Genomic DNA, 24,896 nt, shown 5'->3' on the forward strand with positions numbered 1-24,896 from the left:
CTCCAAGTCACTCCATATGACAGAACTGAATTTAATTTTATCTTGAACCCAATAAAGCCAGAACTTACTTTGATTAGTATATAAATGTATGTATTTCCAGATATTTTGTTATTTAAAATGAATTTCTTAAAAGTTGTATTTGAAGGAGAGAGAGTTTGAGATCGATGTCCCATCCATTGATTCACTCCCCAAATAGCCGCAGCAGCTGAGGCCCAGTCAGGTGGAAGCCAGGAACCCACATCGCAATTCAGGTCTTGCATGTGGGCAACAAGAGCTCAAGTACTTGAACCATCATCAATGCGTCCCAGATTGTGCATTAGCAGGAGGTTGGCTCAGAAGCACAGCTGGGGCTTGAACCCAGATGTTCTGATATGGGAAGTGGGCATTCCAAGCAGCTGCTCAACTGCTGTATCATAATACCCACCCCCTACTTTGTCTTTAAAATTACTTGTGAAATGCACCCTATTTCAGTGTACAGTTTGTAGCAGAGTTGGACTTGTGTGTAAACCTACTCATTTGGGTCAGGACTCTTGTTGGGATGGAGAGGAGGTTTTTTTTTTTTGAATGGGAAGTTGCTTCTTCTGACTTATAATGGGATCAGCAAAGCTTTCTGATAAGAAACTTTTTCCAGATAGGAAATATTTCCTATTTTAGGCACTGCAGGCCAGATATCCATCATCACTACTCGAGTCTAGGAGTGAAACATGAAAACAGTGTCTAGGTGAGGTGAGTATGTCACAGTTCCAATAAAACTTTATTATCAAAGATAGACATCAGGCTGGAATTAGGCCTGGGGCCTGTAGTTCACTGATCCCTAATTTAGAGTAGAGAGTATCACATTGTTAAGTTTGGGGGCAGGTGGCACTATTGAAGGCATCTTCTAAACCTCAGGCATGGGGAAGGCATCTCACATCTCCAGGAGGAGGTCAATAGGTGCATTTCATTGTTGGTACTGAAAGCTGCTTTAGATCCAGATGCACACAATAGTGTCTCCCTGGGAGAGACACTGATGGATAGTGTACCCCTCCAGCAGCTTAATTTTTGGTTTTAACTTGAGAGTTGGGATGTCTGGGCTGGAGGGTGGGGAGAGCAAGCACTCTCACCCATTGGTTCTCTTCCTAAATGCCCACAGGGACAGGACTAGATCATGTTGAAGCAAGAGCCAAGAACTCAATCTGCTACATTTGTGGCAGGGAGCCAGTTTCTTGAGCCATCAGTACTGCTAGTTCCGACTCTCTGCCCCCTGTCCCGGGTCCGTATCAGGAGCTGACATGAGGAGTCAAACCCAGGCATTCTGAAATGGGATGCAAGCATCTTAACTGCGAGGTTGTATGTCCTTCCTTGTTTTTCTTCAGTATGCCCAAGGGCAAGCAGCTCCTGTAGGTTAAATGAACAGAGACAAGTCAGGCTTCATCTGTGTGAGATGTGTGATGAAGCCCATTTTGGGTGCCCCACTTGGGAAGCCTGGAGTTGTCACAGTTAAACCATTGGTCTCTTTGGTGAGCACTGATTCTCTGATTGGCCACAGTTCCTGGAAATTGAGAGTCATGGAGTGTTCTGAGATCCTTCTCTTCTAGAAGGCAGGTTATTGTGGTTGTATTCAGAATCACAACATTTCCCCCAACTTTTTACTTCATGATTCAAAACAACTGGTGACAGTTTTTTTCCCTTGGATGTTGGGGAAGATTCCTGAAATCCTCATCTCTGTAGAAGCTGGGATGAGCCTGCATGGTGGCCTATGAGAGGGTTATAATTCATGGTGGCAGCCGTGCTAAAAATGGTGCAAGAGACACTGTTTGGCTGTTGATGGATCATGGGCAGGTGTTTTGAGAGAACAGGTGAATTTCAAGGCCACAGGGTTCCTTTTAGTTGAAGCTTATTGTGATTCTCCCCAAGTTAACTCCCACTTTTTTTTTTAAAGGGGTCAATAGTTGACATCCACATGTTAAACGTTCCATTTGGCTCAACTTGCATCTTGTGATCCCACTGGAGGTCACCTAAAAGCCTTATTTACAGACATGGACCAGTAGGAGAGAGATTTTTCTGCACATTAGATAATCCTAAGTGTTATATTTTCCGTGAATGCAGTGTGAACTGCTCATACCTCTTGGCTGAGCTTGATCTTACTTTGGGCTAGAAAAGACTACTGAGGTGGTAATGATAGTCAGCAGTGAGTTAGCACTTACCTGGGTGATTGTGTTAGCATCTGATGAGGCATGGGTATAACTCCAACAGATCTGGAGGGCCCAGTGGAGGCCTTAGCTTCCAGCTAAAGGACTCTTCAGCTGTTGTCCAGTATGCCGGATAGATGCTAGGTTGTATCACGTTAGAAACAATATGCAAGGGCTTTGAAGTGATTCTCCATCCCTATTTAGCACTTGACAGCAGTGTGTTCAAATGAACTCAAAAGGCCGTGGAAAATCCAAACAGTGTGGAAAAGATCATTAATAAAAAGTTGAGTGGGAAGCACATTGAGCTCTTCAGTTTGCGGATTTAAGGTTGTTCAAGCTGGGAAGGAGAGTTAGGGGTCAGTTGTTTTTATGATTTCACTAAGGAAAAGACTAGACCAGTTGCATTTGACTGTCAGAGAGGATAGGAGAAGAACCTTAGGGGTTAGATCAAATTAGAAAACTTCTTTTGGGCCTGGTATGGTAGCCTAGTAACTAAAGTCCTCACCTTGCATGTGCCAGGATCCCATATGGACACCACTTCTAATCCCATTGGCCCTGCTTCCCATCCAGCTCCCTGTTTGTGGCCTAGAAAAGCAGAGCAGTTGAGGATGGCCCCAGGCCTTGGGGCCCTGCCGTGTCCTGGCTCCTGGCTTCAGTTAGTGTCAATTCTGGCCATTGTGGACACCTGGGGAGTCAATCAATGGATGGAAGATCTTCCTTTCTGTCTCTCCTCCTATCTGTGTATCTGACTTTCCAATAAAAATAAAATAAATTTAAAAAAAACCTCTTTTGGGCCCGGCGCGGTGGCGCAAGTGGTTAAAGGTCCTCGCCTTGCACGCCCGGGATCCCATATGGGCGCCGCCGGTTCTAATCCCGGCAGCCCCGCTTCCCTTCCAGCTCCCTGCCTGTGGCCTGGGAAAGCAGTCGAGGACAGCCCAAAGCCTTGGGACCCTGCACCCATGTGGGAGACCCGGAAGAGGCTCCTGGCTTCGGATCGGCATAGTATCGGCCCGTTGCGCTCACTTGGGGAGTGAATCATCGGACGGAAGATCTTCCTTTCTCTCTCTCCTCTGTGTATATCCGCCTTTCCAATTAAAAAAAAATAATAAAAATAAATCTTTAAAAAAAAAAAAAAAAAAAACCTCTTTTGACACTGAGAATTTTGGACCATTGAAGCTGATAGGGAACTCATCTCTCTGAAATCTTGCTCTGCTGTGCATTCGATTATAGGTGGATAACTTGAAAGAACTGGTGATTAGCTCTCCTCCAAGGGGAAGCCTGGGGAAAGTCATTTTGTATGAATGCATGTTATAGTCACTAACCAGCTAACATGATGCTTCTTGATGTGGGCTGTTTGTTCTGAGGCAATGCCCTAAGCCTTTTGTTGACTTCTGTTGCTTTGGTAGCATGACAGGACTAGTGGAAAGTGAGAATTAGTGGAAAGGAAGGAGTGATTTTGTCGGGAACCCTGCGGGAGTTTCACTTGAATTCTTATCTCATTGGACGCCACCACATCCCACATATCCTTGGTGTGTGGACAAGATTCTAGGGATTATCCTTAGCTCACTAATATTCATGTCACATATTACTTTTTCCCCCAACATAAGTGGGGGAAGAAAGAACTTGTTAGCAAAGTTAACTGTATATTATTTTACAATATATAAAGAGTAAAATGAATGTTATAACAATATATATATGCAAATTATATGCAATATATATATATATACATATATATATATAGAGAGAGAGAGAGAGAGAGAGAGATTTGACCAAAGCTCTGGGGAAAAGAAAGGGTAACCAGCATTGTGTCTCTAACTTAGGAAAGAATGCCTGTAGAATAACTTGACTCTGTGTTGATTTAAAGAAGCAGCAAATGTTATACTTTGCTAAGTGTGTGATATAAACTTGATGTGGACTACACTTGTGAGAGACTGGTGTTGGAGATAACTTGTATATAAGAAAGCATGAAGGATGGATTGCTGGCAGGAACACTGATGCTGAAACTTGTGCTTAACTAAGTAAGCTATGAAAATATTCAGGAGACTGGACATTCGTAATCCTAAAGAATTCTTTGGTTAGGGCCCGGCGCGGTGGCGCAAGTGGTTAAAGGTCCTCGCCTTGCACGCCTGGGATCCCATATGGGCGCCGGTTCTAATCCCGGCAGCCCCGCTTCCCTTCCAGCTCCCTGCCTGTGGCCTGGGAAAGCAGTCGAGGACGGCCCAAAGCTTTGGGAACCTGCACCCGAGTGGGAGACCAAGAAGAGGCTCCTGGCTTCGGATCGGCATAGTATCGGCCCGTTGCGCTCACTTGGGGAGTGAATCATCGGACGGAAGATCTTCCTCTCTGTCTCTCCTCTCTGTATATCCGCCTTTCCAATAAAAAAATAATAAAAATAAATCTTTAAAAAAAAAAAAAAAAAAGAATTCTTTGGTTAAAGTTGAATAATTTGTCCATAATTGAAAAATAAATACGTCTTGTCCAGCTGCTGTTACTTTGTACAGTGACCTTCCAGCCATTCATGCCACTGGTCCATGAATGAACAATGTATGGGATACCTTCTATGTGCAGTATGTTGTGGATTTTATAGGACATGAAAGGGAAGCAAAGTGGGATTGGAACAAACTTCTGGGAGCTGCTTTCTAGGCACTAGTTTTCCGAGTCTAGGAATTTTATGATAACGGCTAGTTCAGGCCATCTTTTTTTGGGTCAAGATTAATACAGGGTAAGCATCCCTGGTCTGAAGTGTTCCAGAATCTGAAATGTTTTAAAATCCAGAATCTTTGGAGTGTCTCCACAATGCTCAAAAATATCCAGATGGTCAGATGAGGAATGTTCAACAGGTAAAATTAATGTCTGAAATAAGACCCAATTTGAGGTACTTATGGTCACAGGCATTTCAGATAAGGGATTCCCAGCCTGTGTGTGTGCTTTCCGAGGAAGAAAGCTGCAGCTCAGGGAGAACGAGTTAACCAAGTTAGCAGTGATGGCTGCGAAGACCTGATTTTTTCCATGGGAAGATTTTGGGCTGTAAATCCCTCTTTCTCCAAGACAACTCCATGGATAATGAAGTGTCAGGGTCACTGCCAAAAGTGAGTGCCAGGCAGGCTCAGCAAGAAGAGTTACTTTGCAGGTTGAAGTCAGCAGCAGAATTCTAAACAGTGCATAGAGTTGGGGTGGACAGCAAGGTCTAGGCTGCGATGAGAGGTGGAATGCATGCCAGGAAACAGGAGCCATGCCAAGCCCTTGAGCATGGGATGGCCCCATGAGCACATCTGGACGGGGTCAGGGAGTTTGGGTTCACCTGGTTTTCCTCATGGGGCTCTGCCATTCTTGTGTAATTCTAGCCCCCATGGGATTGAGAAGCAGTCAGCATTCCTTGGAGACAACATGTATCAGGCAGAACCTGACCTTTGTGTAACACTTGACTGGCTGATTGAAGTGTCAAACCTGGATGTGCCCATATGCCAGAGACATTGCCACTGCCTGTTGCCTTACCGTGAGGACTGGAGGTTGTCCAGAGCCCTAGAGAGTGTTAGAGCTAACAGGCCAACTTAAATTTGGGTTTAGAATCTATGATTGGCTTCCTATAGGTTGGAAAGGGGGCTTGTGTGAAAAAGTATCCTTTAGACTGATGGGTCATTGAATATGATGTGAGAAAGAAAGGCAGTGGGTTCGGGACTGGCCATGGCCATCGTCTGGGTATAGAAACTCCTCATGGGCTGATTGTCTGGTGACCTGCAGGTGACTATATCTTAGAAGACTCAGAAATCTTGAGTTTGTAGTACCTGTGTTCTCACTTTCATTCCTGTCTCCTCTTTCCTTTCCTCCTCACTTGGTCTTGTTGGGGGCTTCCTTCCTGACCCTTAAGCCTAGAGGAAGAGTAGCCATGAGAAGAGCCCAAGTTCAGGGACTAGAGGCACCTTCTCCCGAGTGGCTGCCAGGGGCCAGCACTCCTGGCAGGCTCAGTCATCATCGCCTGTGATCTCTAGCTGTGTGGTTACATTGCTGAAAGTCACTCCACAGAAAAGTAGACAAACACCCACAAGCAGTGATGCGACTTGGTGCAGAGCTGTGCAAATGTGACAGGATCTCACTAGACTCCAAGTCTGTTTTCTGAGGCTTGTTGCATGCGTTTACCACTGCCTGGGACTTGCTCACAGCACTCAGTGGCAGTGGGATTGGCTTGGGCGTGGCTAAAAGTGGCAGGGCACTGGACAGAAAAGGGTATGTCTGACAGCATAGAATTTAAGTCTCAGCAGGTAGGAAACTATCTACCTGCCCATGGAGAAAAACAAAAAGAATTGAAAATGGGCCTCTGGGCCAGCCTCTCTCCCTTCACTTAGGCAGGCAATACTGTCTCACCAAGCCCCCTGCCCGCTCATGTAGCCATCAGAACTCACAGGAATTGTGTACTGTGAAAAACAATACAGGAATTTTAGGGTTTTTCTGTTGTTGTTGTTTGCACCAGAATAACGTGTCTGTTATACCATTTTCCAGGAACTTTCCCAAGCCTCCTTATGGATCTGGTACAGCCCGTGTTCAGGCCAGAGGGGCAGGGGCCAGAAGAGCAACGTTCCCAGTGCATTCTGGCAATACTCTGTGTTTTCTGTCAGAGCTTGCATCCTCTACCTGCTGGCTCCAAATGTCACCGTGTACTCTGCAGCAAGTATGTGGAGCCTGTCTCTGATGGCCCTCTTAGGGCACCAGCAGGTTGACTCTGTCCAGAAGAGGCTGCAGAGCTTGGCTTTAAATGCGGTCACTGCCTGACGAACAGACGATTGGCGCATGAAGAGAGCTCTTGCCTCCCACCCTGCCCTACCCCCTTGCCTTCGGGTTTCTCCTGCATTAATTCCAGGAAACTCAGCGGCTCCTCTCCCCACCCCCGTGGGCCCTTCTGGTCTCTCTGCTGTGCTAATCACAGTTCATTTCTACTGCATGCCTCATTTGGGGGAAGAGTGCTCCAGGGCTTCCAAACTGTAGAGAGGGAAAGGAAGGATGGAGGAGGGATGGATGAGTCAGTCCTCACCACCCCTGAATACCTAAGGATGACCCCCTCTCCTCATCTAGTTCAGAGCTCACTGGGGCAGAGTTCCCTGGGACTCTCTCTGAGTCAGGCAGTGCTGGCCTTGTCTTCCCAGGGAGAGAGCAGAAACTGGACTCACCATGAATCAGCTGAGCCTTGGTTACCCTAGGAATTCCTCCTCTCATTGTCTCATAGGACAACCTTGGGAGATAGGGAATGACCCCATCTTACAGTTAGGAAACTGAAGTTGGAAGAGGTTAAGTACCTAAGATCAGGCAACTGCATTTGTCTGTTTGGCCTCCAAGGCTGGGCTCTTTCACTCCTCTTGACCATTGTCCAGGCAGTAGGACCCCTCTTAGGCCTTCTCTCTCCCCACTTGAGCCAAGCAGCCTGGGATTTCCCTGTAGGAACCATTGGCTCTCTGATCCCTTGGAGATTCCCACTTAGCTGTGAGTTCTGGTGTCCCTTGGCTGGTCAAGACTGTAGGTTGAGCCAGATGCTAAGGAAGCTGGGCTTTTCCAACAAGGGCAAACTGGAGGCTTATAAAGAGCCAGCTGTCCCCAGCGAGGCGCCTCCTTGCCTGGGCAGGACTGCCTTGGTGCCTGGGAACTAATCAGGAGCTCACTGCTGGGCAGTGTCCTTTCAGTTCCCCACATGTTGTTGCTTCTTACCACCTTATTTTAAGGCCATGCAGGCACCCTCTGACTTATGCAGTCTCTGACACAAGTCCAACCTGCTGGAAATCAGACAGTCCTCGGAGTTGCAGGTTGCCATTTTATTCAGAAGTTGACATTAAGGGGGGAAATGACTCTCTTCTTGCAACTCCCCACCCCACCACCATCTTCCTGCCTTCCTCCATTGCTCAAACATACAGTTGTCTCTTACAGCAATCCCCTCTCTAGAAAAGCCATCAGAATAATCTCTTCTTCCAGAAACAGCCCCCTCGTGGATATTGCTGGGATACAAATAACTAGGTGCAAAGCAGACTGGACCAGGCAGTGTTTTGGCCACCTCATGTGGATATGGGTGTGCACTTTCCCCTGCCAGCCCCTTGTTAGGACATCTGAAAGAAGTTATTGGGTTCTTCTAAGCGTCAGCTTCCTTGTTTATAGCATAGGGACAAAATACCCCAGTTGCAGTGTCTTAAAGGAAGAAGTATGTTCCAGGGGATGTCCATAGTAACTTGTAGCTATCCCTATAAATGCCTCTAGGCATGTGGCAGAGGGTCATGATTTTGTATCTTGATAAGAAGCTGGCCAGACTTCTGGTTGTGTCTTTCTGAATAAGCAAAACTCTTTTCCTGGTTTTTATCCTGCTTTGTCTCCCACCTTCTCTCTGTTCCCTTTCTTCCTCCCCTCCCCTTCTTTCTCTGTTCTTAGTAATCAGGAATTGTGATGGCCTCTTTGATTTACTTATTCATGATCTCAAGTGCCTGCTGGCAGTTTCTAAAGCTGGTGCCACCTAGCTAATTTCCTGCTTGCTGTGAATTCTACCTCCCACCTGGGTGGAGATAGCACAACCACCCAACCAAAGTCTCCCCTTGGGGCTGGCAGGATCCCCATCTCCCATGAGATGGAAATGTCTCCAAAGTGATCCTGTTACATCTTCAATCATATCTTCTCTGCTTTGGGTTTCCAAACATGAGGGCAAATAGATAGGCAAACCTAAATTTTGGGAGAGGATTGTGCTGGAACCATACAGTTGGGAATGAGTGTAATTACAAAAAAAAAAAGCATTTGGAAAAGAAGGGGACTCAGCAAAGGAGACTGGGGATGGCTGGGGAGATCAGACTTGCCTGTAGTCCCGGGTGCCTGTGTCAGAGCACAGCCTGCTGTTAGGTAGAGGCTGGAAGGAAGAGGGCTCCAGGTGTGGCCCCAGGGTCACTTCAGGACTCCAGCCATATAGGAAGATTCCCACCCATTCAGGAGCTGGGGAATGCATGTTTGAAATGAAATGTGTCTCTCTAAGACTTTAATTTATTTACTTGAAGGGCATTTATGCAGAAGGAAAGAGAGGGATTCTTCCATCTACTGGTTTGCTCCCCACATGGCCATGTTAGGCTAGGCTAGGCCTGGCTGAAGCCTGGAACTCCATTCATGTCTCCCAGGTGGGTGACAGAGACCATACACTTGAGCCATCCTTTGCTGCTTTCCTGGGCACATTAGCAGGGCAATGTATTAGAAGCAGAGCAGTTGGGACTTTGTCACTCTTATGGATGTCAGTGTTGTAGGTGGCAGCTTAACATGATGCACCACAATACTATCTCTTGCTCTGCTAATTCTTATCCAGTATAAAGTGTAGGAGCCACTAGGTCATCTGAATGGTGTTGATGTGGGTTGGGGAAGTGGGACCACCATGACTGACACTTTCATTCTGAGGCTGTTGTTTGCCAGAGGAAAAATTTCCCGTTTCCCAAGAAAAATGAAAGAGATAGAGACAGACACACATATGTCTCATGCACAAAGCAACTTGAATTTGGCTTACAGGCTCTAGCCCTGGAGTGCCTGCCCTGACACCAACACAGGCCGTTCTATGGGGCAAATGGTGGATGCTGCCAGCGTGTGGGGCAGATGGTGGGGCTTAGAGGCAGAAGGGCCCCACTCAGGAGTTGCACAGCCTAGGCAGGTTCCTCATCCTCTGGGGTTTCCCATGCCTACTGCAAATCAGAGAAGGCATCACAGAAGTGGGAGCACTTGAATTGAATGTGAATAGAAGTTCTGAAGAACAGACCAAAAGTAGAGGTGGGAACTCATCTAGCCTGTGATTCATGCATACATTGATGGAAGCATTCGCTTCATGAGAGCTGTTGGTAGACAAGAGATGTGAGATGAGGGACAAAGAAGTTGGGTGGGTATTCCAGATGGGGGAATTTAGGACGATGCACCTCATAATCCACCATGCATAAGAAGCACCTGGGGATCATGTCAGCTTGCAGACTTAGATTGGGTAGGTCTGTTGTGGGCAGTTCTGATAAGCTTCCAGGTGTGGCTCATGTTAATGGTGCATGGACCCCACTGCGTGTAGCACCATGGAGTGTAGACAACCTGTTTGACAGCTTGGGCTGTGAACTGGGAGTTGAGTTAGCCTAGAGACCTTTGTGCACAAAAGGAGCAGTGGTGAGTGGGTTTTTTTAGGGAAGCATGATTGAAAGCAGAGATAGGATATGGCCTATGCTTTTCTAAGTGACTTGTCTAGGAAAGTGGCTGGAGTCAGGGTTTGGGAGGCAGCTGTGAAGGGACAGTGAAGGGGCTGGCATGGCTAAGGAACTTAATCCTGCTGTAGGCAACAAGAGTTGGAGGCATTACTTAAGGAGGGGGTAGGCCTGGTGCCTCTTAGCTGACAGAGTAGAAAACATATTATCCAGCATTAAAACATAATCTCTTTGTAGACATGGACTCTGTTTGCTGGGAAAATCTATGTGTGGGGTGTAGGAAAGCTGTCAGGTCTGCCACAAAGCTCGGCTCTGGTTGACTTTGTTGGTTGTTTCCATAGAGGCATCTGACTTACAGAAAGGAAAGCAGGAGTTGGCTGTCTGATCAGCAAACTGCTTCAAGTTTGACGCCTCCATCCTCAAATGAAGCTTCAAAAAAAGATTTATTCATTAATGCATGTGTGCATGCATTTATTTGAAAGGCAGAGAGACCTCCTGTCTGCTGGTTCACTTCCCAAATGGGGGTAGGCCAGGCCAAAGCCAGGAGAAAAGAACTCTATCCAGGTGTCAAGTTCTTGAGCCATCATCTGCTGTTTCCTTGGTGGATTAGCAGGAAGCTGGATCAGGAGCCAAGTAGCCAAGATTTAAACCAGAGACTCTGATATGAGATGTGCGTGTCCCAAATGGTGGCTTTACTTACTACCTCACAACACTTAACCTGGAGGCTTGTAGCCTATTGAATATACTAGCTACTGGCTTTGAGGGAGAATGTTGGTTTCTGCTTGTATGCAAAATCATAGCCCAGCGATGGCTGCTTAAAGCACTATGTGGAGCAGTATCCTAAAGTCTCGTGTATTTGAACTGTATGAGAATGCTGTGTTGATTAGTAATGTCTTCTGTGAGTATGGAACAAAATAGCATCATATGTGCCACATATTTAGTTATTGCTGAAAGGAGACCAGATTCCTGGTGCTAAATCCCTCATTTTCTCACATGAATCCCTCAGGTGAACCAGAGTCCTTTAACAGTTCTAAAAATTCATTTTTGTTTGAGAGCAGACAGAAATCCCATGTTTTGGTTCACACCCCCTGTCCCCGATTTTCTGCAACAGCCGGGCCTGGGCCAGGGCCAGGTCTCCCAACTAAGGGAGCCATCACCTGCCACTTCCCAGGGTTTGCATTAGCAGGAAGCTGGCTGGGGTCAGAAGCTGAAGCCAGGTTGGAGCCCCTGGAGGGACTCAGATGTGCAAAGCAGGTGCCTTAACCAGTATCTTCACTGCTAGGCAAGGTACCTGCATGACTAAGAGGCAGCTCAGAGACAACTTGGGTGTTTGTCTGCCTGAGGATGGCATGGAGTTGATTGCCACATGTCCTGAAGGGCCTGAGAGTCTGCCAACAGTCAAGAGACTCTTGTTTACTTTGCGAAGTACCAGGAAAGGCTCTCCTTCCATGTTTCTCTGATATCGATGGGCGTTCCTGTTGGAATAGACTATGTGTCTCAGGGCATCATTTCTATTAAATGTGAAGACGGATGCTGGTACCTGGAAATAGCCATTGATTTGCTTTCTCGTATACTATCCCAACTCTAATTTCTCCAGAGGAAAAAAAAATAGAGCCTGTGTAAAAATCAACTCCTCTAGCTTTCTAAGTAAACAACGAGATCAATCCCTGTCTGTGAATGTGTTGGATAAATATTTGTTCAATTGTCAGGAAAAGTTGGGATAATCTCGGTGAGAAATTTCGCTGGTGGAAACTGACATATCAGCTGGACCTTGGTTCTGTAATGCAGGACCAAGGATCTAGGATGTGGAAGCCCTGGTAGGGCCTGGAGGCTGAGGACTGGCAGCAAATGCTGAGCTGACATGAGGCCAGATGGTGCTGGGCTTTGACAGACTCACGTGCCGCTCCAAGGATGTTTCTCCTTTAAGCAGTGTTGGCTCAGCATGATTTTTGTTTTCTTCTTATTGAGGGTGTTGAAGGACATCAGGGACCTCAAGGGTTCAAGGAGCCTGGGTGAGTGACATCAGAGGGAACTGGATGGCACCATTGTCATCTTCATCTGGTGCAATCTGGAAAGTGGATTAGTGACTTGGGGAAATTGTCCAGTGCAGAGTGGAGGATGGGGGAAGGGGTGAATGAAGGGGTACAAGGAGCCATAGACCCCTGCTGGATGGGGTGCGGGGGTAGGGTTGTAGTCATCTTGACTGCAGTATGGTTTGGGGACCATAAAAGGAGGCCTTTTCCCTTCTGCTATTTTATGCCTTTCTTAAAATAGGTGGGTACAGAGCAGGCCTGTCTTTCCTTGACTGACAGCGTAATGGAGGTATCTGGGGCTGCTGGGAGATCAACTTTGGATGCCAGACGTCTTTTTGTGCTCTTTTAGAGTGTGCGCTGGTGATGGGCAGGGATTCGGGGAGTTCCTAGGGAGGATGTGGACAGCCGGCTGCCTGTTGGAATAACAGACCTGGCAAGATGGGGGTAGCACTGTGAGGGGGTGGAGGAGTGATGCTTCCCCTTCAGTATTCGCTGGCTGAGTGGTCAGGGTATCTGCTGAGATGAGCTCAAGTCCAGGGCCACCACTGTAAGTTACTAACCTACTTCCAGCAGCCTCCAGGGCCTCTTTGCGTGGACTAGACTGGCTCACTCCAGGCAGTTCTTCCCCAGGGCTTCCAAGATTAGTCCCTGCTGGATGGTAAGGACCCAGCACCCTTCTTCATGCAGCAAGCCCTGATTTCTGAGGAGTTTTGACAGAGGCATGGCAAGATGCAACAATCCACATCTCTGTGTCTTCACAGATTTCTTATGCATAAAAGGGAAAACTCTATGGCTAACTGCTCAACAGAAGGAGTTGTAATGAAGTTGGGCCATTATATTTGGGTTGGCCATCCTGGACATAATGTGTTGGGAATCAAAGGATTGGAACATGAAAATGTAGATTGTAGCTTTGGCTCCATTACTATTTGGCTACCTGAGCCTCATTTTTTTTTTTTTTTCATTTGTAAACCAAGAATATCCCTGTCAGTCTTGCTTACCTCATGGGGTTATTGTGGGAAATCAGACAAAAGTCAGTGGTTATGGAGGTGCTTCCTTGGAAATGCTATAAATAATGATCATTAAGATAGACAAGCCCTACTTTCTTTAGGCCAAACACTGGTGTAGGTTCTTGCTCTGCATATAATCTGACTATTTTTCTAAGAAGTCCTTGACTTTCTGACATGGTACTTCTTGCTGTGAGGCTAAATGGAAAGTTTATTGGCAGTAAGAGACAAGCTGAGGCAGAGGAGAGAGAGTTGCCTATTGTTTCTTCTTTACTGCATATGTAAGAACAAGTCCTTAAGTCCTGTCTGCATTCCAAGGGAGGGACAGCCTCTAGCTCTTGCCAATGAATAGAGGAGAATCCAATGATTTTTGGACCTTTGTAAACATATCAAGGTCATCAATGTTGGCCATTTCCATCCTCACCTTCCATTTGAGGTAGCTTGCAATGCTGCCCCTTCTTGGGGAAAATTTGCATGATTGCCATTGGACCAGGCCCTGCACTAGTACCTGCAGAAGCCTTATGGGCAGGGCATGGATACCCACAACTTTAATCCAAGGTCATAAGGAGAGAAATGAATTCCAATAGACTTGATGTGACTCCTGGGGATGGACAGAAACTGACATTGTTAGGGTTGGCCAAGAAATCTGGACCCAAAAAGGACCCCTGGTGTTAAGGAACGGAGTCAGAGACATTCTTAAGATGATTTCAAATGATGCTTTCAGCTTGAGGGCGGTGGGTAAAACCTGTAGCAGGACAGGTATATTGTGAAATCATCTGCATGTGACTTCATCCCTCAACAATGCAGACACCACCCAGCTTCTCAGAGTCACATAAGGGTTCCGAAGACCCTCGGTTCCTACCCATGAAAGCTTAGCTATGTTCTCTTTGATTTTAACCTACTTCTCTCACTCGATGGTAGTTGCCACTGCTTCCTCTTTCTTGGGTACCATGATATGCTTTGCCCTGGGCTGTTTCTCTTCCTTTCTGACCACATGGTCTCCATCTTTTCTCAATGGGCTGCCTTCATGATGTTCTTTAACCCCTTCGTTCTCAGTAGTGATGTGTCCACCTAACCCTACGAGGTCCTTTGCATGCTTTTCTCTAGTCTCTTCAGGATGATCTCACTAAGCTCCAAGGCTTCTTCTGCTTCCTGAAGCTGATGACATCCACATCTGCATCTTTATCCTCTCTCTGTCTCTTGATCTATCACTGGTTCCTGGACTTCTTCGTGGAATGCCCTATCTGCACAACAAATGCAATGTGTCTAAATGGAATTTATTGTTATATACGTATGCATTGTCTGATATTTTATGAGAAATGTGTTGTTGGGTGATTTTGTCATTTTGCAAATGCCATAGAGGGTGCTTACATGAACCAAGACAATGTTGCTACGGGGCATGGTCTTGGAGGACTACTACTGTCTGTGTAGTCTGGTGTTGATGGAAGTGTCATTATCTGGTGCATGACTGTACTCTGCAAGCCTCCTGTTCTCATCTCAACAAGTGACTTTATCATCTACTCAGTGACCCAAGAATAATGTTATCACATTGACTCCTCTCTCCTTCTCATACTTATGTCTACATGGGCACCATGGGAAGGCAGTGCCCATGTGGTGAGATGTCCTCAGGAGAGATCCAAAGGGCTCAGTGCACCCTCACCAGGACAGTCCTAACTCTTCAAGGGTCTCTCCTGCTTCAGGCCATCATGAGGTCTGCCCCGAACTAGCACCCATTCCTTTGCTTCTCTTGGAGCAAGGAAGCAAAAAGGCACAAGAAAAAGTGAAACCCACAGCCTTTTTATAATCTAAGATTAGAATAGATGTACCATCACTTCTGTTAATTTTCTAATAGTTAGAGCAAGTCTCTAAGTGCAGCCATACTCCAAGGAGGAGACTACCAGGAGATGGAGGTCACTGGTGGCCAGGCTGGAGGTTGCCCACTGTCCTTACTAAACTGAGCTGTTGAAGTCAGGATTCATGTCTCATTCATCTACACACTTCAACTGCTCCGTATTCTTTCTGACATTACAGGCCCTTAGTGAATTTGACCAAATTAATTAGAATTTAAGAAGCAAAAATCTGATTATTACCAAGTAACTTGTAAAGTCAGAAGAACTCTCAAAATTAGATCAGAATTGGTGTTTTAAAGTGGAAAATAAAGTGCCTAGGTGTCATGAATATCCTGTCAGTCATGTGCTTCTAGGTACTTCTGTGACAATGTCTCAGTCTCATCCAGAAAAAGGGAATCAAGAAAATGTGTTTTTCTTTTCTTTTGACTTTACACAACTCTATGAAATACATTTGAGGGGGCAGAATGAACATATCACCTGAAAAGTCTCAGGAAACAAGAACTCTGACCATCGTGAATTCATCCAGTTCACAGAAACTGAGCACTTAGGACCATGGGTTATTATAGAGTTGAGTGGTCACTGTTGATTTCCCACAAGCTACCATTACTGCCATCACGGAAACCTCCTGGACGTACTTGGGACAGAAGGAGGAACAGGAGTCACAGTTACTTTTTAGGCTCACATTCCTACAGAAAGCCTGGAGTTGTTAGCCAGAGCTAACAGGTAATGTCACTGGTATCCAGAGTGGCCTGAAATTCACCACAAGCATTAAGGAATTACCCCTGAGGTGGGTGTGGGGCAGTGCATACTGCCGTGGAAGGAACATCATTGTCCGAAGCTCACCTACAGTCTCATGTCCAGCTAAGAGTTTTGAGGGAGAGTCAACCCACAGTGCTCATGTTGATGATGTTCTTCCTTTCCCTGAAAGGAAATAGCATCTGTCTGCAGTCATCCAACCGGATCAGTCCAGATTTAATGATACTCATGGATGGACCTCAACCAAGGTCTCTGTCTGCTTGAAGCTTTATGACACCTCATCTGTACTAGTCCAGCGTATTGTGGGCATTATGGTTGATGGGTTGATGGTTGTGGCACATCTAGATTTCTTTTGCAATCTGCTGTGGGCATCCATGTTTTGATGCTGACATTAGACTAAGATGGTGCTAGTCAACTTAGGAAGATTGACATGAATTTTAGTGGTATTTACTGACTGCTTTAATTTCCTTCCTATTTGTTTTTCATCTTGAGTTGTATCTGGTAAATTATAGAAGACTTTGATTATTTCTGCAAGCAGATAGGCTATTTTTGATCAAAATTGGTAACTCTAAAAAAATAGCACTTTTGGGTGTTGTAGATGAAATCACAGCTTCATAGCATAGTGGATTCCAGTCCTTTAATTTAACGCATTGGAGGAGTAATGCCTGGAAGAATGAAGCCACTTGCCCAAAGGACTCTGAGACTGTGACAGATCTCACAATATGGCAGCAATTTAGTATGTCTTGTTGCTCTATTCCCACTACTGAAAAGAGTGCTTGGTACATATATCTATTAGGTCTGGCTGTGGAATGTGTGTCAGAGCTGGGCCTCCTCAGTAGCTTAGACAGTACACAGCATATCCAGATGCACAGGGAGGATATGGCAGTACACTGGAACCTGCAGAGGACACCTGGTACCATAACAGAGGATGGAGGACAGAACAAATCGATCAATTACCCCAGCCAAGAGTTGGCAGTGAATATCTGGGAAATGGAGACTCTAGGGTAGATTATGTCAGCCAGTGGAGTCTGGAGAGATTTCATCGTGATTGGAGTGGCAAGATCGGCAGCAATACAGAACTGTTGAACTATCCAAACCACTTGAGCAGGAGCCTCAGACCATGCCCCACATCAGGGATCCTAGAATAATTGGGAGGCAAAGTGTGGCTTCTCCCCTTAATTCTCCCCTCCCCATAGATACAGGAAGGGAAAAAAGAGAATTGTCAGTACAATGGTCTCACCCACTTCCCTTTAGCCCTTGACCCTTCACACACTAATCAAATATGTAAAGATTATCAAAAATAAAATTTATACAGTTAAAAAAATAACTCAAAAAGGAATGAATAAATGACTATGTTTGGTCCTCCGCTGCAGGGACTGGTTAGATGCTCTGTAGTCTTTGCTAGCACTCTTGACATCTTTCTCATCCTGTGCCTTGGCTCCAACCGTGTCAGTCAAGTGAGAGATGACAATCCATGTGAAGGCTTTCTCATCCCATTCTTTTCAGGCAAGAGGATCACCCACGATGTCCTGAGGTTTAAAGATGAGCATTATTTCTGTTTCCAGGGACCTGCCTTGGATAATACTTGGTTTTGGAAACTTGTGCAGTTTCCATCCATGGCCTTTTGAAAATGGCAGCATGAGCCCCAAGCTGTTTAACCTATTAACAGTGGCCTTGAAGCTCTTGCATGAATGTACCTTGTGTGATTATGATCATGGTTGGGCAGCCATTGCTATGGCTTGCATTTGACATGGTGCCCCATGCTGTAGAACTTGGCAGCTTCCGGAGGGAGGATGGCAGACTTCTAAGAGGAGCTGTACAATGAAGTATGGATGACAAACAAAATGGGTAGCCACAGATCAGCATTATTTGTTTTAGTGTGTTTGGGCTGTTCGACCATTGTTCACTTTGTCTTCTTCAAAGTGTATTAAAAGGGGGAGGGAATGGGTGCGAGCCATTCAGGTGGTTCCAGAGTGCCATTGTGGTCATTAATTTACAGCTGTCCTAAGTGTCACAAGCCACATAGGAGGGGGATGTGGGGGCAGCGGGGCAGGTGAGAGGTGGGTCTGCGAATCACTGCAGGATGTTCACAAAAACAGAGCTAGCAAGATAATCCATGTGAAGAAGGGATACCTGGGAAACATGATGGTGTGTGTGTGTGTGTGTGTGTGTGTGTGTGTAGGTACTGGTTTCTTGAGGACTCAGAATTAGCTTACTCCATTACAGAGGTCAGGTTCAATGATAGCTTCTTTCACTCCATCTGACAAACGAGGCCTCACAGTAGAGGTGAGCCAGTGTGAGTGCGAGTGGGAGAGTGGGGATGGAGAGAGAAGATAAGAATGGATCTGATTGAGTGCGATGGTTTCCCTGAGTAAGCTAGTAGTAGTATTTTTTCTTTTCAAATCATTCTTTAGCATGATGATTCAGATTTGACTGTATTTTGCATAAATACTTCAGCTGAAGTTTTATATATATATACATATATATTTGTAATATGTAAACATTGGAAGTTTTATGTATCTGGATATACAGAATTGTTAGAAATTAGAGTCTTATTATGTTGTAATGAACGCCCAGGGAGATTTGTTTCTGGTGCTATTTTGGGATGTCATTGACCTTTTTATTTTATAGAATACAGTTTCTATAAACTAAACAGCAGACCAGTGAGCACAATTTGAATTGTGTCCTGTCTTGCCCAAGAAGCAAGGGTTTTTAGATTCTCTTTTCCTGAGAAATTACTTTTTAAAAGATCAACGTTGATGGATAAGGTAATAAACTATAATTAGGTGTTTGTAATTTCACAATGAATAAATAATAGGCCATGCTAGTTCCACAGTTATTTGTATCTACTTTATTTATGTTTTTAGCACATACCTAGCAAGAGATTTCTTTTTCCTAGAGCTCTAATTTAATCATTGATGTGGCTCAGCCAAGTCCAAATTAAATACTGGCGATAATGAAATAAAAACCTCTTTTAATAAGAATCGTAATATAAGAGGCACATCATAGCAGTTTGTGTATTTGTGTGGCCCACAGTTTATTGAGAATGGTCTGTGTTTTTATTTACTGAATATACACAGGCTGCAATCTGCTGGTTGGTGCCTTATGTTAGCTGCTGAGTTACAAGTATAATGTAAACTTCATCAGCAAGGTATATTTAGATCCTGTCTTCTCCAACAGGATGAAAATATCTGTGTGTGTGGGCAGTTGTTCATGAGAACGTATGGAAGCAGGCAGCTGTGAATGTGAAAGTAGTGCTGGGTTTGCCTGGATGTTTCTCTGCGTGCCTTCTCACTGCAAAGTCACATTTGTTGTTCCTTTCCTGTTCTCAGCATCTATGAACAGGTGTTTGGTAAAGTCATAAGGGCTGCATTCTTCAAATCACAAGGCAGCAGTCCCTGCTTCCAGACACCTGCCTTCTCTTTTTTTGTGAATAGCAAAACTGTCCCTGACTCCCAGCTTCACGTGCTGTCTTCTGTGTAAGAAGTTTCCCTTTTTTACTCAAGTTCCTTTTCTTCTCAGCTACTCAGATACCACCCCCTCCTGTCCCTCCCAGAGCCAACTCCCTATAGCTCCCTATAGTCCATAAGTTATAGGTCTTTTGTGCAGAGTGGGCAGGGGCCACATTTCCTGTTCCTCTCTCTGGGGGAGGATGGAGGTCAATTTTGGAAAGGGTTAGGGGTTGGATGAGAAATGACTATGCCAAGTTCATGACTGGACCAACTAAGCAAATGGGCTGGGGATTAAATGAGCCCTCCTGAGCAAACATCTTTGGAGAGGCACCAGGAAGCACTGATTTTTTAATGGTCTGATGAGGATGGGTCCGATACAGTGCCCCACTTGCAAACCAGTTTTGGTAATTGGGATCTTATTCATGTCCTGTTGAATTGCTAGTCCCTGTGGTGCATGGGGTGGGCTAGGGGCTGTTTCTCCTGTTTGGTTATTTCAGTGGCAACACAGATATCCCCCACTGGAAACAATCCAGATTTCCAGTCAAATGCTTCAGAAGATGATGGTCACCTTCACAAAGCAGGTTAAGCTTGAGAGTGTCAAGTAGCCGGAGAGCACAAACGAACAGTTCCACAGCCATGTTCCACCTTGTAATTCTTCTATGCTTGAATGGGAAACACTTTTTCTGTGTTTCTTTTACTTCTCAAGATTTCAGGAATTAATTCTGGGCAAAACAAAAACAAAGCAGCAAGGAGTTTCAGTGAGGCTGAGATGGGTTTTTGCCTTTCCTCAGAAACTTTTCCGGTGGCCAAGGAGTAGGTATTATTAAGTCACTTCCCTAGTAGATAAGAAGTCTGATGCTTGCAGTTTTATCTGGTAACTGGCTTTTCCCAGTTTTTGGAGACAGACAGCAAGCAGCTCAAGCAAATCCTGGTATGGAATTGTTCTGGGCGTAGTTTTTGCACCTGCTGCTGGCTGCTATAATGACTTAACTCTTTGTACTCTACGCCTCTGCTGAGAAGTTACGAGGGCATCTCTGTCCTCTGCTTTCTGCTGGCCTCGGGGAACATCTTGAGTTCTGAGAAGGGGCTCTGCAGCCAGAAGGAGGCTCATTTTAGTTCTGGGTCTTACCAGTGGGCTCTGTTCCCTTCCTGTTCTCAGAATAGCAACACAAAGGACTTTGCCAGAGGTGTCCAACAGGGGTTTACAAAACCCACCTGTTGCCACTCCCTGGTCCAAAGCTTCTCCCAGAGAATGTCTCCAGGTGACAAACTTGAGAACCCATGGTCCTCAACACCTGGCCACTTTCTGCAGGAAATCTCTTCTGTTCCTTGCCTGAGTTAGCTTCCTGTCATCCTTCTCATTTGCTTTGCTCTCTTTAAATCATTAAGCCTCTTGAAGCTCATAGGCCTAGGACAGAGGACAGAACAAATCAATCAATTACCCCAGCCAAGCGTTGGCAGTGAAAATCTAGGCAAATGGAGACTCTAAGGTGGACTATGTCAGCCAGTGGATTTTGGAGAGATTTCATCACGCTTAGAGTGGCAAGATCAGCAGCAATTCAGAACTGTTGAATTATTAAAATCACTTGAGCAGTGTCTCTGGAGCATGCCCCACACTGGGGACTCTGGGATGGTTGGGAGGCTGGATGTGGCTTTTTCCCTTATTTCTCCCCTTTCCCCAGATACAAGAAGCAAAAAAGAGAATGTGATAACAATGGTCTCACCCACTTTCCTCTAGCCCTTGACCCTTTGCGTCCTAATCAACTATGTAAAGATTATCAACAGAATAAAAATAAAGAGAGAAAAAAAAAAGCTCCTAGTCCTTTCTCTCTACTTATTTCTTCTCTCCCTTCCTCCTCGTTTCCTAACACTTTCACTATCCTGGTGGTTTCAACCATCGGTTTAGGAAAGCCTCCTAAATGTACCTCTTTAACCTGTGCTTCTCTCTTGAACTCCACAACTGTGTATTTGACTATCGTGATGTTTCCGTTGGAAGTCTCACAGTCTCCCCAAATTCAGTGTGCGCGCAGCAGGTCTCACCTCCTCCTCACAGCAGGTCTCATCTCTTCCTCCATTCAGTGCCTTCATTCCTTCGACTATCTGCTCTAAGACTGTTGCACTGGAGTCTACCTACTTTCTTGGTTCAGACAGTTGGGAAGATTTCTCATCTCATTCACACATTCCCAAATCTCGAACAATGGTCAAGTCTCATCAATTATTTCTTCATTATTTTCAAAATTTCTACATTTCTTGAATCCTTCTAGTTTACTGTCTTGACATCAGATGTCTAACTAGTTTCCTGGCAGCGACTCTTGCATCTCCGCATTTCCCAGCTCATAAATTTTCCCTCTGGACAGACGCTCACCCCTTTGCTTTCTCTGTTCCTCATTATTCCTTCCTTCCTTTGTGATGGCTTAAATTATTTTAACTGTGGTTTCCATACATCAAATAAAGTCTTTTCAACTATTTTTAAATAATTGAAGAGTCATAGGGAATTAGAAAGTATTTTAGAGAGGTTGCAAGTCACCTCATCCGGTTTCCCAGTAGTAACACCTTGCTTGCCTGTAGTTCAACAGCAAAACCACACAGTTAACATTGACAAAACCACAGTCTTTATTCAGATTTTATTGTTTCCTTGTGCACATACACTTGTATGCATGTGTTTATGTGTGTCTGTGTGTAATCTTATCACCTATGTGATCACCCCCCCCAAATAATAAGATACAGAATCATGTCATCACTCAAAGGTCCTTCATGCTAGTAAGTTGCTTCTTTATATTTTTTTGAAAGGCAGAGTGACAGACCCAGAGGTGGTGGAGGGAAGGTGGCAGAGAGATTGCTTTTTCTATTCACTGATTTATATCCTGGAAGGCTGTAATAGCTGCAGCTGGGATAGGTGGGACCCAGGAACCGGAAATTCCATCCAGGTCTCCTATGTGGGTGGCAGGGTCCCAAGAACTTGGGTTATCTTCAGCTGCCTTCCCAGACAGATTAGCAGGATTGAAAGCAGAGCAGCCAGGACTCAAACCTGCACTCTGATATGAGGTGCCGGCATCACAAGCTGTGGCTTAACCCTTTGTGCCATAGTGCTGACCTGCTAAAATACCTTTTAAAACACAGGATCACCCAATCTCCACCCTGCTTAAAACCCTCCAGTGACTTTTAAGTCCCAAATCCTTAAGTGAGGCCTGCCAGCGTCCGAGCCCTCTGCCTCCAGCCACTTCTCTGTTTATTCATCTGAGAATTTGCAGTCTCTGCTCATGGACCCTTTCCTTCCCTTCAGTCAGCGGATCGGATCCCCTCCACTGTTGAAGACCTCCACACATGCCATTCCCCTTCCTGGGGATCCTCTTCCTGTGTACCAGCCGACTCAACATCCTCTGCCAGGTCTATCAACTTAAAGATCTTTCTCCCGGGTTTCTTTGACATCTCGGGTTAGCAACGTTACCTTCCCATTTTTTATCTTAATTGCTAATTATGTGTTTCTTTCATGGCACCAATCACACAATTGTCATGAAATAAATATGTGTGTAATTTGTCAATCTGACGTCCTTTGGCTAAACTAAAAGGGCTTGGAGGTGTCCTACTTGTTTCTGCCTCTCTTCTGTCTAGCACAATAACTGGCCTAGCAGGCACTCAACAGATCCAGTCAGATGTCATTTAACAACAGGGAGTGATGTGAGAAATGCCTTCTAAGGTGATTTTGTCCTTGTTCCAACATCACTGAGGATATTTACATGCAAGATTAAATCAAGCACAAAAGAAAAGGAAGCAATCAACAGACACAGTAAACACTGTTTAAGAGTGAGCATGATTTTAAAAAAAAAAAAGATGGACTGCACCCTGGAATAATCATAAAAAATATGCTATAATGGTTATATAACTCAGTTCTATGATAATTTATTGTCCCAATTAAGTATTGGGTACCTTACTTAATTATGGAAAGGTACTTCAAAAAGTTCAATGTAAAGTGGAATTAAAAGATAAGCTTACCTGGGCACAAAAAGAAGATTTGTGTACACGAGGGGTCATGGAAAAGTTCATGAGAAATATGTGTTCTGGACAAACTATGCATGGATATTTGGTATTTTCTACACCCAAAGTCTCCTCTGTTAATTCCATTTATCCATGAACTTTTTGTAAGTGCCTTTATATGTGCAATTTTTTCTGCACAACTGACAGTGCAGTTTGTTTACATGGCATCCCCACAGCCACATGAGCAGCGCATTGCATGGGCATGATGACATCAGGGTGGTGATGGCGTCACCAGGCAGAAGGGATTTCTCAGCTGCATTGTGATGTCCTGGCACCACTACTCTCTGTGTGGTCTGTGGCTGATCACTGTCAACGAGGCATATAGCTGTCCCTGTTACGAATGGGAGCTTGACGCTGGTTGGTCATGGCTGGGATACGGTCTGCAGCCACGGAACGGGGAAAGCCCACCTTGCCTTTGTGAGCATCTATCTACTCATGACCTCATCCCTATCCTTCCCAAGGGTGTTCCTTCAGGGAACTTGGGGGTCGTTTGTGACCCATACCACCCAGATATTCTCTCCCCTCTGGTACACTGGAATAGGGCAGGACCCTGGCAAGTGTCCCTCTCAAACTGCATCTTTGGTTGCTGGCAAGAACGTCTGCTGATTGTTCAAGTAGACTTGAATGGAAGGCTTGCTTCTCTTTGGGGCCTTGGTGATGGTTGAGGGTGTCTCTGGAAGGGATGAATCCTTGAGTTTTGAAAGAAACAGAGAGAGAGCCTGGAGATCAGCTACCATGATGCTTCCACCTGTGCTTGCTGAGTGCTGTCAACTCACCCCATCCAGTCACTTCCATGCTCACCCTCATGCCCTCAGAGATAACTTAGTATGGTTTATATCTGTGGAGTCCCAAATGTGGAGGAGTCTTATGTTGACTGAACAGATAATATTTCACCCCAAAGGCCAAGATGTAATCAGTTCTTAAAAGGGAGGAAGTGGGGGGCCTGTGGTGGGATGTGGCTTGGCTAAGAGGTGGTGGTGCCAGGTGATCTTGTCTTGGGGATACCGAGTAGGATGAGCTAACTGTGGGAGTGTGCTTTAAATATCCTGGTGCCTCATGTGGAAGAAGCACTGTGGTCCACTGTACAGTAGGTTTGGCAGAGTTCTTGGCTCTGGAGAAGGGTGAACACCCCAATGTTATACAGGGTTGGTGCTGGGTTTGGTCCTGGGTGCTGTGGGTAAATTCCTGCAAGTTTCCCTTCTCCCCAAATACAAGGTCCAGTCTTCCTGTTCTAGGGTCCACAGCAGTCCTCTCACTGCCAGTCCGTGTCTCCGTAGTGAACTAGGATGGAGAGCACAGACTGGTGTGCAGGCCAAGCCACAGATGTCGCCTCATTGGGATCACATGTGCTGACGTCACAGCTCACTCAGAGCAATGTCTTGGAATGGATTTAGCTAATCTAATGCTTAGGATGTGCAAAA

At 45.4% G+C, this 24,896-nt stretch overlaps 1 protein-coding gene across 1 annotated transcript in view; it reads left to right on the forward strand.

Moving 5' to 3' along the window:
- Window positions 1–24,896, forward strand: part of DPF3 (double PHD fingers 3) — a 264,129-nt gene that overhangs the window by 229,715 nt on the left and 9,518 nt on the right. The gene's annotated exons all lie outside the window — the stretch shown is intronic.

Source organism: Ochotona curzoniae, unplaced genomic scaffold, assembly GCF_017591425.1.
Source record: "Ochotona curzoniae isolate NIBS_2020 unplaced genomic scaffold, NIBS_Ocur_1.0 contig_2688, whole genome shotgun sequence".
NCBI lineage: Eukaryota > Metazoa > Chordata > Mammalia > Lagomorpha > Ochotonidae > Ochotona > Ochotona curzoniae.